The sequence below is a fragment of the Jaculus jaculus genome, chromosome 9, assembly GCF_020740685.1.
Source record: "Jaculus jaculus isolate mJacJac1 chromosome 9, mJacJac1.mat.Y.cur, whole genome shotgun sequence".
Taxonomy (NCBI): domain Eukaryota; kingdom Metazoa; phylum Chordata; class Mammalia; order Rodentia; family Dipodidae; genus Jaculus; species Jaculus jaculus.
Window position 1 is genome coordinate 34,962,776 of NC_059110.1, and position 17,395 is coordinate 34,980,170.

The following is a 17,395-nucleotide window of genomic DNA, read 5'->3' on the forward strand; positions in this document are numbered from 1 at the left end:
TTGTTAGTCATCAAGGAAATGCAAATTAATTGGCTTTCACTTTAAAAAAAGGCAACTGGGGAGAATGTAAGCAGACAGGAATCCTTATACACTGCTGGTGGAATGTAACCTGCTGCCGCCAGTATGGAAGTGCCTCAAAAAGTATAGAATTATCATGTAACTCAGTTCTACCACTGCTGGGTTATTACCTTAAGGACTCCAAGTCAGCATGCCACAGAGATATGTTCATATCCATGTGTGGTGCTTTGATTCAGGTGTCCCCCATCAACTTAGGTATTCTGAATGCTAGTCTCCCCAACTGATGGCAATTAGAGGCAGTGTATTGTTGGGTGGGCTTAAGGGTGTTTTAACATTTCCCTCATGCCAGTGTTTGGCACACTCTCCTATTGCTATTGTCCACCTGATGTTGGTGAGGGGGTGATGCCCACCCTCTGCTCATCTTGTCATTTTCCCTGCCATCATGGAGCTTCCTGCCAAGTCTGTAAGCCAAAATAAACCTTTTTTCCAACAAGCTGTTCTTGGTCAGGTGATTTCTGACAGCAATGTGAATCTGACTGCAACAGCATATTTGTTGTACTATTCACAGGAGCTAAGAATTTGAACCAGCCGAGATGTCCTTCAACAGATGAATGAATAGAGAAAATGTGGTGCTTATACAGACTGGCATTTTATTCAGCTATAAAAATGAAGTCCTGACATCTGTAGAGAAATGGATGCAACTGGAATTCATTGTGTTAAGTGAATTGAGCCAGACTCAAACAGATGCTGTATGCTTTCTCCCATATGTGGTCCCTGGATTTAATTCTGTGCATGCATGCACACATGTGCGCAAGCATGTGTGTGTATTGAAAGTGGAATGAAGTATGTCAGAGAATGGAGAGATCTTAATGGAGGAGCAGTGGGAGGAAATTAGGGAGTAATGGATACATGTAGCATGAAAGCAGAAGTAGGCACTGTTTGTGGGGGGAAGGGGACCAGCAAGAGATGGGCATTGGAAGGAGGATAAACAATTTTAAAAAGCATAAAGAACATATTTGTATAAAATGCCATAATTTAACCTAATTCTTTAAAAACAACTAAAAAAGAAGTCAACTCTGTGGGGCTCATTTTCTCCGTATTCTGCTCCACTAATCTAATTGTTCATCTCTGGATCAGTAACACACTAGTCTGTCTTGCTTATTGTAGTTTTAAATCTTGAAGTCTCCTGTTTGCTTCCTTCTTCAAATTTGTGTTAGCTGCTTTATGCCATTTCCATTTCCATGTGAAGTTTAGAATCACAGTCTATCAATTTCAGTGAAAAGTTCTGCTGGGATTTTAATTGGGAGTGTGTTTAATCTATAAACGATGGGGAGAGAATTGGCAATTTAGCTATGTTGAGACTTCAGGCCCACAAGAATGGCCCATCTTTCCACTCACTTGTGTGTTCTTTAGCTTCTCTTAGCATTGTGTATAATAAGTTTCATATATTTCTCTTAAACAGAGGTTGTCAGACTTATTTCATACAGAATATTTCATGCTTTTAAAAATATTTTAAAATATTTTGTTGATTTATTTCTTTGCAATCAGAGAGAAACAGAGAAGACACACAGAGAGAGAGACAGAGAGAGAGAGAGAGAATAAATATGGGTGTGCCACGGTATCTAGCCATTACAAACAAACTCCAGATGCATGTACCACTTTGTGCATCTATCTGGCTTTACATGGGTACTGGGGACTCAAGCCTAGGTTGTTAGGCTTTGCTGGCAAGCATCTTAACTCACCAGCCCTGAGTATTTCATATTTTTTATTATTGTGACAAGTATGATATTTAAATTTTAGTTTCTGATGATTCATTGCTGATATAAAAGTTTTTCTTCTTACATCCAATTTCTTTATTACTGGGGACTTCTGGTAGATGAAATAATGAAATTTATTAAGCATCCTTCAGAGCTTGAGAAGTTTTATTTATAAAGGCTATTATTTTGATCTAAACTGATTGCTTAGAGTTATACATAGTAGACATACAATAAAATGGAGATCTTTGAAATACAGATAATCTGCCAATTTTACGTACTAGAACTTTGAGTGGGGTTTCATGAAGAGTGTGCAATTTGTTAATTCTGTACCTGGCTTTTTGCCAAGTGGGAATAATTATTAATATTACTGGAAAATGTATATTGGTGAACATAGAGTGGATATTCTATTGGATACTAACCTAACTTGTTGGTTTCCTTAATGCTAAATGCTCCACTCTTGTTTACATGTCTTAAAGCACAAGTGATTGAGAGAAGTTGGTATTTAGGGAAAAATTCCTGAGAAACTACTTTCTCCTTTCTCATCATACTTTCTACCTCAGTGGGCTCTTGGTGACGCTGTCCAAAGGCCTCCAAATTGCTAACTCTGACCTATTGAAGCAAATGCCACGCCCACCAGGCATCTAACGTGGATTCTGTGTCACGGGCTGTAGGGCAGTGAAAGTTCCGAAGTTCATCAGCAGAAGGTGCCAGAGCACCATGGGCTGCCCTGCGCTGTCACACCATACACAGCCACACACAGTTCAAAAATATCCCAAGCTCAGACAGAACTACAAGCCCGCATGGTCCAAACGACGCGGTTTGATTTCATTCCGCGGGTGACGCTTCGTTGAACTGCGGCGCTGCTCACAGTGAAAATGTCGGTCCTGCCTGTTTCACTCGGGAAGCCTGTTCTTCTCCAGCGCTCCTCAACAGCCCCTCTGAACTTTGCTCATTAGCCTATGTCAATTAAAGTAGTATCACTTGGTGGCGATCCACAATGCACAAAAATTAAGGGCTCTGAAATCAGGAGAGTGTCAAGGTTTAAGTAATAAGATGAACTCTGCTAAGCAGACTTGCCTCACAGGCCTTCATTAGTCGTATTTGCAGATAACAAATATTTATTCATGGCATGGCACGTGCCCCAGAAGCACTGGCTTGGGAGCTGTGGACAGAGTCAAGGATAAGACAGAATTCATGTACTTGTACATGCTAGTGGGTGACAGGTGGTCGGCAGCAGCAGGTGGGAGATGGTGGAGGCGGATATGGTCCCGAGTGCTAATCTACACACTGCACGAGCTATAAGGTGACACTTAATTACAATGCTGCTTCGGGGTAGCAACTATTTCCATCAACACCACTTTATAGAGGGAGAAGCCCATCTTTCATAACAAGGATCACTCCACGAGAAAGCAGCAGGCAGCATCTGAACCCAGAGCCCCAACTCAGTATATTCTATTTACCCGTCAGTTTCCTGGAGCAGTATGTACATCATGCTGAGTAGACTTTATCTCTGCAGAAAAATAAAGCAGGACAGGGAGATGAGAGAATTGTAGGTGTTAGTTTTAGGTGAGGTAGTCGGGAAAGGTATAGTCATCTGCTGGGGCTACTGGAATAAAATGATGGGAGTCTAAACAATGGGACCTTATTGTTGTCACAGTTGGAAGCTGGCAGTCAACATTGGGATGCCTGTGGGGCTGGTTCTTGGTGAGGCCTCCATCCTTGGTTTGTAGGCAGTGCATTTTCATCTTGCCTCTTTGTATGTGTGCTCCTGGCATTACTATTATTTATTATTTATTATCACCATCTTCTTCTAAAAACACCAATCCTACTGGATTAAGGCTCTTGTGACCATACTGAACATTAATTATGAATTTAAAAGTCAACACTAAGCGGGGCGTGGTGGTGCACGCCTTTAATTCCAGCACTTGGAAGGCAGAGGTAGGTGAATCACCATGAGTTCAAGACCACCCTGAGACTCCAGGTCAGCCTGAGCTAGAGTGAAACCATACCTAGAAAAACAAACAAACAAACAAAGTCAACAATCACTTTGGGGATTAGGGTGTCAACATACAAATTTGGGTGAGGAGTACCTAAATTCAGCCCCTAGCAGTTTCTCTAGAAAGCTTAATTTTTGAGCAGTTGTGAATGAAGTGAAAGAATAAGACCCTGTGTATTTGGAGGAACAAGGTGCTAGGCACAGACAGCATAAAGCACTGAATTACTGTGATGCAGACATGTTTGACTTGGTGAAAAAAAAAAAAAAAAAAAAAGAAGCAAGCCGTTGTGACTGGAGTATCGAGGGAAGGAGAGGCGCTACCACTTCTTGTTTTGCCTGCATGTGCTCCATGTGGAGTATGCACATGTTTATATGAGCCCAAGAAGCACCCCTTGTGCTCACCTGTGGTGGCTGGGGTAGAATGTCAGGGGCCCCACTCCATCACAGCTCAGTCCACTCCTACGAGCCAGAGCTAGTCCCAGAGTTTGCTGAGCTCCAGCGACTCTCCAGTCTCTGCTCCCCACAGGACTGGGGTCACAAACGTATGTGACTACACCAGGCTTATTATGTGAGTCCTGGGGATTGAACTCAAGTTGTCTCTGGGACCTTCTCAGACTCTCATGCTTGCACAGGAAGTGCTTTTATCCACCGCTGCAGCCCTGGTTTTGAGAATCATTGATCTAGACTCTCAACACTGATAACAGGCTGAGTAAATGTGCCCAAAACATGGTCTGTGAAACTGTAATTCCACTACCCTTTATTAGATATTGCTTGGAAATGATGAAATTAATATCAGTAAGTAAAATCGGAGTTAAAGGGTCTTTTTTTTAATTGCAAAAGTACCATGTGTTCATTACTTTTCACAAGAAACTGCTTAAGGGAAGAAGATTATATATATATATATATATATATATATATTTTTTTTTTTTTTCCCCAGTTTCTGGGGATCATGGCAAGAAGTCATGGTGGCAGGCCTAGGAGCTGGCTAGTCACCTTGCATCTGAAGTCAGGAAGCAGAGAGTGGACAGGAAGTAGGGCCAGGCTATGCAGCCGCAAGGCCCACCCCCAGTGATCCACTTTCTTCAGCGAGGTGCTGTCTCCTAAGGGTTCTCCCTACATCCTTCCCCCAAAGTGCTACCAGCTGGCGACCAATTGTTCAAATACATCAGCCTATGGGGGCATTTCACATTCAACCCTCAACAAGTTATTTTAATTCTCTAAGGTGGACACAACATGTGGGCTTTCCGGGATGTATAAGGCCATCCAGTCCTTTTCCCAGGAGAATGTTACATTAGAGCCTGCAGGACACAGTTCTGGTTCTGGAAGCTATGTGGAGAGGTCTGTCCAGGTGTTCCAAATATACAGGTTTGTGGGGGAGGGGTCTAAAGCATAGAACAAATTATTTTGAGAAATTATCATTTTGTGGGTTTTACTGACTTTTATCTTTGTTTCTATAAATTTTGCTTGTGGTCTCTGGCTAAAACAGCTTGAAAAACATCTGCTTTGTCTTGTTCGTGAAAATGTCTAGTGTTGACTTATCTCACTGGCAGAGCTATTTAGTTTATAGGAAAGTACTCACTGGAACAGGCCTACCTGAACACAGATTCCCCCATCCTTTTTTTTAGCTAGGGTCTCATTCTAGACCAGGCTGACCTGAAATTCACTCTGTAGTCTCAGAGTGGCCTCAAACTCATGGCGATCCTCCTATCTCTGCCTCCCAAATGTTGGGATTAAAGGCGTGCATGACCATACCTGGCTGAACATGGATTCCTAGTAATCCCATTTTGTGGGGAGAGGACAAGTTAAATGTTTGTTAAATGTTTGAGTCATCATCAGTAGGCAGGACTAGTAGCTCCCTGGGAACAACCTCAGAATGTTTGTACTCTGGCAGTTGCAGGGAGAGGAACACCAGGAATTCTCTGTTGTTTGAACAGCTGTGGAATATCCAGTGTGGAAGTTCTGCTTGGTTCAGGTTTGCACCTTCTTGGTTTTGGCCAATCAGTATGTTTGCAAAGAGATCAGAACAAAAGCTTATTTACTGTGAAGCTAGTGAAATTTAAATTTCTGCACCCATATTTGCATGGGTCCTTTCAGGGAGTAATACTTGGGTCATAGAGCTTTAAAATTAAAAAAAAAAAAAAAAGAAAGATATATGAACTGCAAACCTCTGTCTCTTTCGGCACCATTTCCACCTGCTACAGTCTTTGGGGACAGATCTGTTGGGAAGATGAGCTGAGGGTCTCGGTTTGGGTTGCTGGAATGCCAGTGACGTTGGCTGCCATGCTTGCAGACCATCAGGCCGTGGGTAGCTCTCCTGGTGCAGGAGTGCCTTCCAGAAAAAACATTCCTACCACACCACTCACTGTCTCCTGCAGTTGTGAGTCAGTCAATGGGAAAAAAGGTTACATTGCAGTATGAACACATCTCTACACCTGACTTCCGAAGTGTGGAGGAAGCAGAGGAGGAACAGTCTCCACCTGCAGAGGCAGAAACTACTCTGGAAAATGTCTCCAAACATCATGCATGTAAATTGACAAGTAGAAGATTTGATTTGTATTGATTATCAGTGAAAATAAAAATTCTGTCCTGTAGCATTGACAGCAAAAGTGAGTTTTCTCCTATGTGATGAATAATCACAAGCAGTATATTTTCATTTAAATAGTGTAAATAGAAATTGTTAGAATACCTGTATTTGAGGACAAAAAGTGACATCAGTGACTGTATCCTTTTTTGTAGGATGCTTCACAGTTTGTAGAACCAAAATGATTGGATTGTGCTCTGGTGCATACTAGGAATATTGCCCATTGGTCCCAGCAGTATGGTGGGTATGGAAAGAAGATCATGAAGGGTTTCCACCTGATAGGGTTAGGGTAGGGACCTGGAGAAACCAGTGCTCCAGGAATGTTAATAGCTCTCCATAACCAAGCTTCTAGCAGCACTTCTGAGGCAGAGGTAGAAGGATCATGATGAGTTAGAGGCCAGCCTGGACTACAGAGTGAGAACCAGGTCAGCCTGGGCCAGAGGGAGATCCTGCCTTGAAAAGAAAAACAAAAAGGAAAGTGCATGAAGTTTTCTCCTCAGTTCCTATCTAGTCAAAGGAAAGAATTCAACTGAGGGACAGGTTAAGCACAAGTTTATGTTGTCAAACAAAGGGGAGAGTACACTCTAGAGAGACTGGGGTGGGCTGTGTCTAAAAGGTGGGTGCTGTGTCGTAAACTTTTAAGGCATTTTTAATAATGAGATGTAGGGTATATTCTTGAAAGCAAGGCAGCCTTTTACCTCTCAAATCCTGGTTCACTAGCTTTTTACATTGTTCTTTCTATGATTCTCTTGAAAAGACCACAAGATGGTGTCAAAAGCTCAGTGCTGATGAGGCCCATAATGTATCCCAGGGATTTTGAGGATACAGGGCCTTCATTAGGGCACACTTGTGGCAATCAGGAAAGCACCCCGATGTCTTGGTTTCCGACACAACAGGAAGAACCTAACTGGAGCTTCAAGGATGTTTAACACAGCTACCAAGATACAGATGTGGTTTCCTTGGCTACCTTATATCTAAGTTTGTGTAGCTGTTGTCAAAACTTCAGTGGGGGCTGGAGAGATAGATCAATGGTTAAAGGCACTTACTTGTAAAGGCTGATAGCCCTGGTTCGATGCCCAAGTACCCATGTAAAGCCAGATGCATGGGGTGGTACATGCATCTAGAATACATTTGTAGTGGCATGAGACCCTGGTGTGCCCATTCCTCCTCTCTCTTTCTCTGCTTGCAAATAAATAAAAATACTTAATTTTCTTTAAATTTAATTATGTGTTTGAGAGAGAGAAAGAGACAGATAGAAAGAGAAAGAGAGAATAGGCACACCAGGGCCTCTAGGCACTGCAAATATACTCCAGATGGATGCATCACCTTGTGCATTGAATTGAACTTGAGTCCTTTGGTTTTGCAAGCAAGTGCCTTAGCCAACGGAGCCATCTCTACAGCCTCCAATAAAACAATATATATATTTTAAAACTTCAGCATATTTGTAGAATTTAATACAATATACAGCAACTTAAACTCTTTTGTGAATGCTTTTCTTTCAGATAAATTTCACATATTTTTTCAAAATTGTTGATTAGGTCAAAGTTCAAATATAATGAAAAGGAAATTTTCTAGTAGAAGCTAGCTAGAAGCTTCAGATCATGTGTATGTGTGTGTGCATGTGTGTGTGCACGTGTGTGTGAGTACACGTGTGTGTGTTTGAAGGATTGGCTTCTTGGCTTTTAAAAAGTAAATTATAGCCAGGCATTATGGCATAAAACCATAATCCCAGCTCTCAGAAAGCTGAGGTGGGAGAATCATGAGTCTATGGACCATCTGAGCTATAGAATAAGACACTGTGTCAGGGTTGGGAGATGTCTTCGTGGGAAAGAGCACTTGCTGCACAATGTGAGGACTGGAATCTGATCCCCAGCACCTACATTAAAGCAGCTCCCACACCGAGGGTGGGGGAGACAGGAGGAGCTAGCTGGCCAGCCAGTCTAGCAGAGAAACATTGTGCTGGGGGTTCAGTGAGAGAGGATGACTTGCGGGAATAAGGTTGAGGAGTGATGGAGGAGGATGTCTTCCCCTGGAATCCATATGCACATACATGGAGTGTGTACATCTACCTGCACACATACATGTGCACATACCACATGCTACACATATACTAAGAGACCCAGTGTCCCAAAGCAACCATAGAAAAATAAAATAAAAATTAGTTTTTCTGTCTTTTCTTAGTCTAGGCCAGTATTTACATTCCCATAAAATTTTTGTTTTTTAATTTTGTTTTATCTTTTTTAAAAATTTTGTTTGTTTATTTGTTTATTTATTTATTTATTTATTTGAGAGCAACAGACAGAAAGAGGCAGATAAAGGGAGAGAATGGGCGCGCCAGGGCTTCCAGCCACTGCAGACGAACTCCAGACGTGTGCGCCCCTTTGTGCATCTGGCTAACATGGGTCCTGGGGAATCGAGCCTCAAACCTGGGTCCTGAGGCTTCACAGACAAGCGCTTAACCACTAAGCCATCTCTCCAGCCCTTTTATCTTCTTTTAAAGAACTCTCATCCCCTAGATGTCTACACTTAAAGTACCCATAAGCTGAGTCTACTACAAATAGAAATTTTCTAGAATAATAGTTCCTAAGTACCAGAGGGCCTTGTAGCTCATTATGAGATCACTAAATTCACTAATCTAGCTTCCTGTTTTAACTTTAGGACGCTGACAGACTTCTACTGACCTCATCTCTTGACTACTCAGAGGTTCTGGAAGGCTCTGCTAATGTGGTAGCCCTGTCACAGTATCAGATAGCCAGCAAAGATGCCTACATACGATATTAAAAGTGATGGGGGCAATGTGCCAGAGACTCCATGGCAGATGTCAGAGAGGAGCTTTACCTGAGCAGGAGTTAAACTGAGTTTAAGACACCACCAAGTGATTTGATGCTTTATTTTTTAATTGAGGGTTCTGATGGTTAATTTGCATTTCTGACTTGCCTGGTTTAGAATCACTTATGAAACTGGCGTGACATAACTGCAGGTATGTCTGTGAAGGCAGTTCTGGAGAGGCTGACGCGGGAGAGCCACCCTGAGTGTGGGTGGTGCACTCTGTAGGACTAGGGCTTTGACAGAACAAAACGGTGGAATTGATAAAGCGAGCAGAGCCTGCATTCTCTGTCTGTGTGTCCTGGCCTGCCACGACATGAGATGCTGTGCTCAGCCATAAGCTCCTGGCCATGTTGGACTGACACCTCCGAAAATGTGAGCCCACAGGAGTCTTTCCTTGTTTTTGTCAGATATTTCATCACAGTGACAAGATAAGTAATGACAACAGGCACCAACTTTTTCTCCAATATAGTATTATTCCTGACATGTCACAGAGAAAATAACATAAAGTCATCGTATCAGAAATATAAAATCAAGAAGCTTTTTAATAAAGCCAAATTTTATCTCTCATTCTTTCTTGAAAAAAATTCTTGCAACTTTAGCAGTACCCATGCATTAAGGTAACAGAACTCATTTAGATCTGTTTGAAGATGACTGACAAATCTTTGCATGGACTTCATTTTCTGTTAAAGGACAACAGTTTACAGACCCATGGCTGTGGCATAGGTCCTTCTTTCATTAGCCAAGTAAGTATAATGCACATGTCTGTATTCATCACTGGGGTAACCTACCAGACCAGCACTAGGATATGTTGCCAAGGTAGTAACAGAAAAATAACAGCTGTTTGCATAAAGAAACTAGGAGCTCATTTGCTGGGCTGCTGGAGGCAATAGGGAGATTAATGCATGTTGTCAGTTCTACAGGTTTAATTTGACTTGCCCTAAAATAGCATCAGTATACATCTCCTCTTGCCATTCATTCCCCCTGAATGCTGATTAATTTACTCTCATTTCACCCTGAATGTTGCCAGGCAGTAATGAGTTATAGCCATCTGGCAGTCCTATTTTATCTTCCTTATTCCCCTAAAAAGCTGCAGAGACAGGGGCCTTCTTTCCATGGGTGTCTATTCAGCTGCTCAGAGTTCCTGGCCCTGCTCTTGGGGGATGTAGGGCAGATGTATGTCCAGACAGTAGATTCCTGAGCTGGCACAGTTTTGTGTTGTATCTGGTGAGCAAAATGTTCTTTCATTTCAAAATTGGGAGAGCCGGATAACAGACTCTGTTTGTTAGGATTAACAGTTATGCTATGTGAGAGAGATCTGCCAAGTACAGCGACTACTATAAAGTGGCATTTTATAGACACACAGTAATACAAAGTACACAGAGATAAGGCTCTTTACAGATATATAAAAAACAATATTGGCAATATTGTCTTAATTCAGAAGAGTAGCAAACCATCTTGTCTCAGTTGTTGCTTCCACACATTTTTCTTCACAATATTTTCAGAGCAATAGGACATATTAACTCATTATGTGTAAAAGGATAACAAATAAACTGACATAAAACCTGATTTTATTTCAGGGATGTTTTCTAAAAATTAACTTTATAGAGTTATAGTTGGGAAATATACTCATTTGTCTATGTTGTTTGTCTATAGCTGAGCTTGAACACATCTATATACCCATAAAATCACCACCACAGTCAAGCTGTAGAGTGCTTTTATCACTGCCCCCACCCCACCCAACAGCTGGCTTTGTGACCAGCACAAGGACAGCCCTCGGCAGTGAGCCTCCTGTACCAGGGGCACCAAGAAAACTCTAATGTTTTGTCAATGTAGATTAAATTGACCTAGTCTAGAGTTGAACAGAAGTGGCATCTTAACATGTGTATGCCACTGTCTTTTGACTCATGCTTAGCATAACTCATCTACACTTTGCATTTTTCAGTAATTCCGCTTCTCTTTGACAAGTAAGATTTCACTCCATATAGATCCCATACCACGATGCAGATGGCTTACTTTGTTTATACATTCACATTTTTAATTTTGTAAAATTTATTTATTTGCAAGAGAGAGAGAGAGAAACACACACAGAGAAAGAGAGAGAGAGAATGAGAATGGGCACTTCGTGGGCTCCAGCACTGCAAACGAACTCCAGATGCTCCACCTTGTGTATCTGGCTTACATGGGTCTTGGAGAATTGAATCCAGGTCCTTTGGCTTTGCAGGTGAATGCCTTAACCACTAAGCTATTTCTCCAGCCCCATTCACTTCTTTTAAAATCTCAGGAAGCAAGTTTTATTGAGAAGCTGACTTCAGAAACCAACAAAATCCAAACAGGGGTTCGCTGTTGGGTGATTAAGGCTTCCTTTGCTCTGCCTGGGAAGGAGATTCACACTGCCCTGGTTTTCAAGTGCCCTGGTCTTTCTCCCCTCTGCGCAGCTTAACTTGGAAACTCTGTGGCAGTCCTGTGCTGTTGTTTTTCTCCTGAGCAATGCCTGCCGAAGCTTCTTAGTAACAGCCAGAGGCGAAGGGTGTGGGGAGAAGCAATCTTATGAACAACAGGAGTGATTTCCAAGGAAGCAGTCTCTCATGGTGCCCCCGCCCTGCCTCAGGAGCTCAGTCTTCACTGGTTACATTTTTTTTTTTTTTTTGTCTGCTGGACCACATCCTTCTGAACCAGATCAGAGAGTCCACTGCCAGCCAAAGACCCAGCCTCAGGGCCATGAGCCCAGCTGGTCCAATCTTGGGCACATTCCTGGCCCATCAAGGTTTGAAGTGATCAGTCAGACTTTCTCCTTGACCCAGGGGCTGCACTTCTGGAGAGGAGAGGGTTAAACCATGGGACTGTCACACTCCCTGTCAAACTCATCTTTGAGGAGGTCTTGGATGCAGGATTGTTTTCCAAACTACCTGGTTCCTTCTTTGATTCTGGTGGGAACTAATCACAGTCTGCATTCTTATTGTTCTCCACATACTTCCCGAGCTCAGAGTCATGGCCACTGGGATACTGGACAGAACCCACAGAGTAGCCTCTTTCGCCAGAGAGCAAGACAAACACGGAAGTGGTATGGCCTCCGCTTTACCTCGGGGCCTCGCCATCTTTACTAAGGGAAGGTAAGGTTGCCTTTAGACTTCTCACAATGCATACTATTGCCATTTGCTCAGCTGCTTGTGTGTGTGTGTCTGTGTGTTGAAGAATAGAACGGAGACAGGTGCTCAGTCCTGAACATGACACCCTTCATCCTATGCATCCACTTCTTAATGGCATTGGATTTCCAGCTCTCCTGAATCATGTAGATAAGCCTTTGTTTGGACCTATACTTTTAATTGTTTTAGAGTAAATATTTGGAAATGCAAGTGGTAGGTCTTCTTGTAACTGTGTCTTTACCTGTATAAGAAACTGTCAAACAACTTCCCAAAATGATCATTCAGTGCACAATCTCACTAGCAATGTGCGAGGGTTCCAGTTGCCTGTCTTCACCCATGCTTGCTATCTTTAAACAATTTTGTCCATGCTGGGGTATACAATAGTGTTTCATTATACATCTAACTTGAATTTTTTGTATTGTAAAGATTTTATTATCATTTAGGCATGACAAAGCCATGCCAGGTATAACTTCCAGAGTGGGAAGGGATGTTTCTTTGTTACCATTTTTCTGGTCTCATAATTTCTTTGAATGCACACAACTTTTTAGGATATGGCCCTTTTCACATTTTTATTTCTAAGGCCCATGTTTGTTCACCCATATGGACTCATGGACCACTTGGGTATACTCATTTTCCTTTTGTTGGTTTACAGACTCTCTTTCTCCCTCAAATATTGTTGAATAAAATGTAATGTTTTATTTAAAAAAGGCATAACTAATACACTGATGAGTAACAATAAACATTTTTTCATGTGCATTGTGGCCGTTTATAGAGAAGAACTTCATTTGTAAAGTGTTCAAAACTTCTACCCATCTTTTGTGTTGTCTATTTGAGTTTTAATTAAGTTCTTACACATTTCAGATACAAGTGCTTTGATATATAAATTTTAGAGAAAGCGAGAGACAATTGGCATACCAGGGCCTCAGTCACTGCAACCAAACTCCAGATGCTTGTGCCACCTAGTGGGCATGTATGACCTTGTGCTCGCCTCACCTTGGTGCTTCTGGCTTCTGTGGGATCTGGAGAGAGAAGGAACATGGGGCCTTAGGCTTCTCAGTCAAGTGCCTTAACTGCTAAGACATCTCTCCAGCCCCTTTGTCATATATTTTTATTATAAACAGACCCTCTCATTCTATAACAAGTGTTTTCAAGGTCCCTAAGGTTTTAAGTTTTAATAAAGTATCAGTTATTAACCTTTTTGTTTCATTCTTTTTGTGCTTTAACTAAGAAATCTTTGCCTACTAAAAGATCATGACGACATTTGTTTCAAAGTTTTCTCATTTCACATTGAACTAAATTGGCATTCTAATTTCATTGGAAATCATTGCCCACACATGTGTGAGTCTACTTCTGAATTCTGTGTCCTGTTCTATTGATTTATAGGTCTATCTTTCTGCCAACGCCACACTGTCTTAATACTATAGTTTTATAATAAGGCTTGAGATCAGGTAATAGAAGCCATCCAGTTTGAATTATCTGAATATTCCTGTTCTTTTTCCAAGTAATTTTACAGTCAGAATTAAAAAGGGAAAAATGCTGCTTATATTTTGGTTGAGTTGTGTTGACTTGATAGGTCAATGGAGAGGGTAGAAGACTTAATACTCTATTTCCACGTTATTAGGCCTTTATAACTTTCAGTAGTCTGTTGTAATTTCAGAACATAAATTTCCATGTATTTTATTTCATTTATTCCTAAGTATTTTTTGTTTTCACACAGAGAATTAAAAAATACTTCAAGAATGAGGATATATCTCAGTGTGTCAAGTGTAAGCATGAGCATGGAGGTGGAATGCCCGCCAACCACATAGCAGCCAAAAGCAGTTTCATTGCCTGTAGTCAGAGCACTGGCCAGCTACTACAGCTTACTTCCATCAACTCTAGGTTCAGCGAGATTATCACAGAAAATAAGGCAGAGAATGACTAAGGAAGGCACTTGATGTTGACCTCTGGCCTCCACAGGCATGCACACATATGTCCACATGCAGCTGCCCACACACATACAAACATGCATATGCAAATAATAAAATGTTTCAATTTCTAGTTGCTTATTTATAGAAAAAGTTAATTAACTCATCTTTTAAGACCTTTCTAAGCATGCTGGTTAGCTTCATTTTCTGCTAGCATATGTATGTATGTGCATGTGTGTGTGTGTGTGTGTGTGTGTGTGTGTGTGTGTGTGTGTGTGTGGTGCATGTGCAGGCCAGAGGTAATGTTAGGTGTCATCTTTAATTACTCTATTCTATTTACTGAGGCAAGATATCTCTCTTGAACACATAGTTTGCCAATTTGGTGAGTAGAGCTAGCCAGCTTGTCCTGGGAATCCCCAGTCCCTGCCTCCTCAGCACAAGGATTATAAACCCTGAATTTACGTAGCCATTGAGGATCCAAGCTCTGGTCTTTGTACTTGGGCAGCAAGTGTTTTGTCCATCAAGCCATCTTCCTAGACCCTATTTTTAAAATTTTTGTTAGCATACAGAGAAATGAGTTTCATTGTGACCTTTTCATATGTATGTATGAAATTTCAAATACACAGGCATATGTTTTATACTTTGTTTTTTAAAATATTTTATTCATTAGTTTGCAAGCAGAGAGATACAGAGAGACAGAGTACACTCATGAGAGAGAGTCTCTAGCCATTGCAAACAAACTCCAGATGCTTGTGCCACTTTGTGCATCTGGCTTTATCTGGGTGCTGGGGAATTGAACCTGGGTCATTAGGCTTTGTGGACAAGTGCTTTAATGGCTGATTAACTGCTCCAGTCATACACTTTGTTTTTATTCATGCTTTCACAGTCCTTGCATATGCCTCTCCTTCTTGCTAGTTCCTCCAAAAAGTGTTCTCACCTCTGCTATCATGAATATATATATGGAATATATATATATTCCATTTCCCTGTCTTATTCAACACTACTTTCTCCTCTCAGATTTCTTCCTCCCTTCTTAGTTTCCCTTCTACTTTCATGATATATATATATATATATATATATATATATATATATATATATATATATAATATATTATAACATAATATATAGATATAATATGTTACATATATGTATATACACAGATCTACATTCCACATAAGGAGAAAATGTGATATTTGCCTTTTTGAGTCTGGCTTATTTTACCCAATATAATGATAACATCTCCATTTTCCTGAGAAAGTCATAATTTTACTTTCCTTATAGCTGAATAAAATTTCATTGTGTATATATGTGCCACGTTCTCTTTCTTTCTTTCTTTTTTTCAAGGTAGGGTCTCACTCTGGCCCAGACTGACCTGGAGTTCACTATGTAGTCTCAGACCGGCCTTGAACTCATGGTGATCCACCTAGCTCTACCTCCTAAATTTTTCCTTTCGTTAGATTGTCTAGAAATTTGCTGATTTTGCATATTATTTCAAAGAACCAAATCTGATTTATTCTATGTATTGTTATTTAGACTCCATTTCATTAATTTCTATCCTGATCTTTATTGGTTCTTGCAATCTACTACTTTTGTGCTTGACTTGGTCTTGATTTTCTAATCCTTTGATTTGTATCATTAGTTTATTTATTTGAGATCTATATGTTTTTTTAATGTAAAAAGTCATAGTTATAAACATTCCTCTTACAATTTTATTAGTTGTATGCCAGAAATTATGGTAAACTGTGTTTTCATTTTGATTTGATTCTAGAAAAATTTTAAATATTCTCCCTGATATCTTCAATGATCATTTAAGAGTATGTTATTCCATCTCCAAGTACTTGTATAAATTCTGTAATTTCTCTTGCTATTGATTTCTAGTTTTCTTTCACTATGGTCTGACAAGATATAATAAATTACTTCAATTTTTTTTATATTGCTTTGGGACCTAGGATGTGATTTATTTTGGAAAAGGTTTCTTGGACTACTTAGAAGAAAGTATACACCATGTTGGTTGGATGGAATATTTATTAATGTCTGCAAAGTCCATTTACCTTTAAAATAATTTAACTCTGAAATATCTTTGTTAATTTTCACTTGGCATGATTTATCTAGAGATGAGACTAAGGTATTAAAGTCATCTATTATTATTGTATCAGGACCTATCCGGTTGTTTATGCTCATGAGTGTTTGATGAAGTTAGAAATACACAAGATTGAACACTGACATTCCTAACTGTTATATCTTCTTTATTACTTATTCCCTTTATTAGTATATAGTTGATGTCTTTTTCTCTTCTATTAATTTTTATTTGAAGTCTAATTTTGAAGGTATCAGAGTAGCTGAGCCAGATCATTTCATGGCTTCTGCTTGCCTGATAAATTAACATCCATCATTATAACTTACTAAAAATTATACTGGATGTCCTAGCTAATGTAATTAAGCAGAAAAAAAGAAATAATAGGTACTCAAACTGAAAGAAAGAAACAAAATTCTGTATGTACATATGTAAACCCCCAAAGACTCTTCCCCCTCAAAGTTCTTAAACTAATAATGCTATTCATGGTGATATACACCTGTAATCCCAGCAGTTGGCAGATGGAGGCAGGAGGAACAGAATTACAAGGAAACTCTCAGCTACATAGATAATTTGTAGTCAAACTAGCCTACATGAGACCATGTCTCAAAAAATTCAAAAATACCCAGGTGCCCACACATTAGGATGGTTTACACTAAGGAACCACTGGCAAGAAGATCTTTAAAGAAGTTTTAGTAACTGAACTTATATTAGTAGCATATTTGTTGTGTAGTGAGATAAGGAAGCCAAAATATAGGCAAATAATGAACAAGAAATTTCCTTTCATCTTGGAGGATTATTACAAATCCATTGAATAATCTTGAACGTGTATAATAAGAGTGTAGGATCAGAAACAATTTGTAGGATAACACAAAGTGAGAACTTGGCCACTGGTCAGAGTTTACCCTTAGAAGAAATATGACAGTATCATGAAAAATTAAAATTCCAAAGTTGACATTCATGGATTTGTGTTTGGCAACACACTCAAGGCTTCTGCTTACTATTCTGCTTGTTCCCTGTACAGATTTTTGTAAATCTTTCTCTGCCTTACCTCTTTGTTCTCTCAAACTCTACCTGCCTTGTCCTTCCC

The 17,395-nt window shown here is 40.2% G+C and overlaps 1 pseudogene; it reads left to right on the top strand.

Annotated features, from left to right (window-relative positions):
- Window positions 1–6,160: 6,160 nt before the first annotated feature.
- LOC101609528 overlaps window positions 6,161–17,395 on the top strand; it is a 31,188-nt pseudogene continuing 19,953 nt past the window's right edge.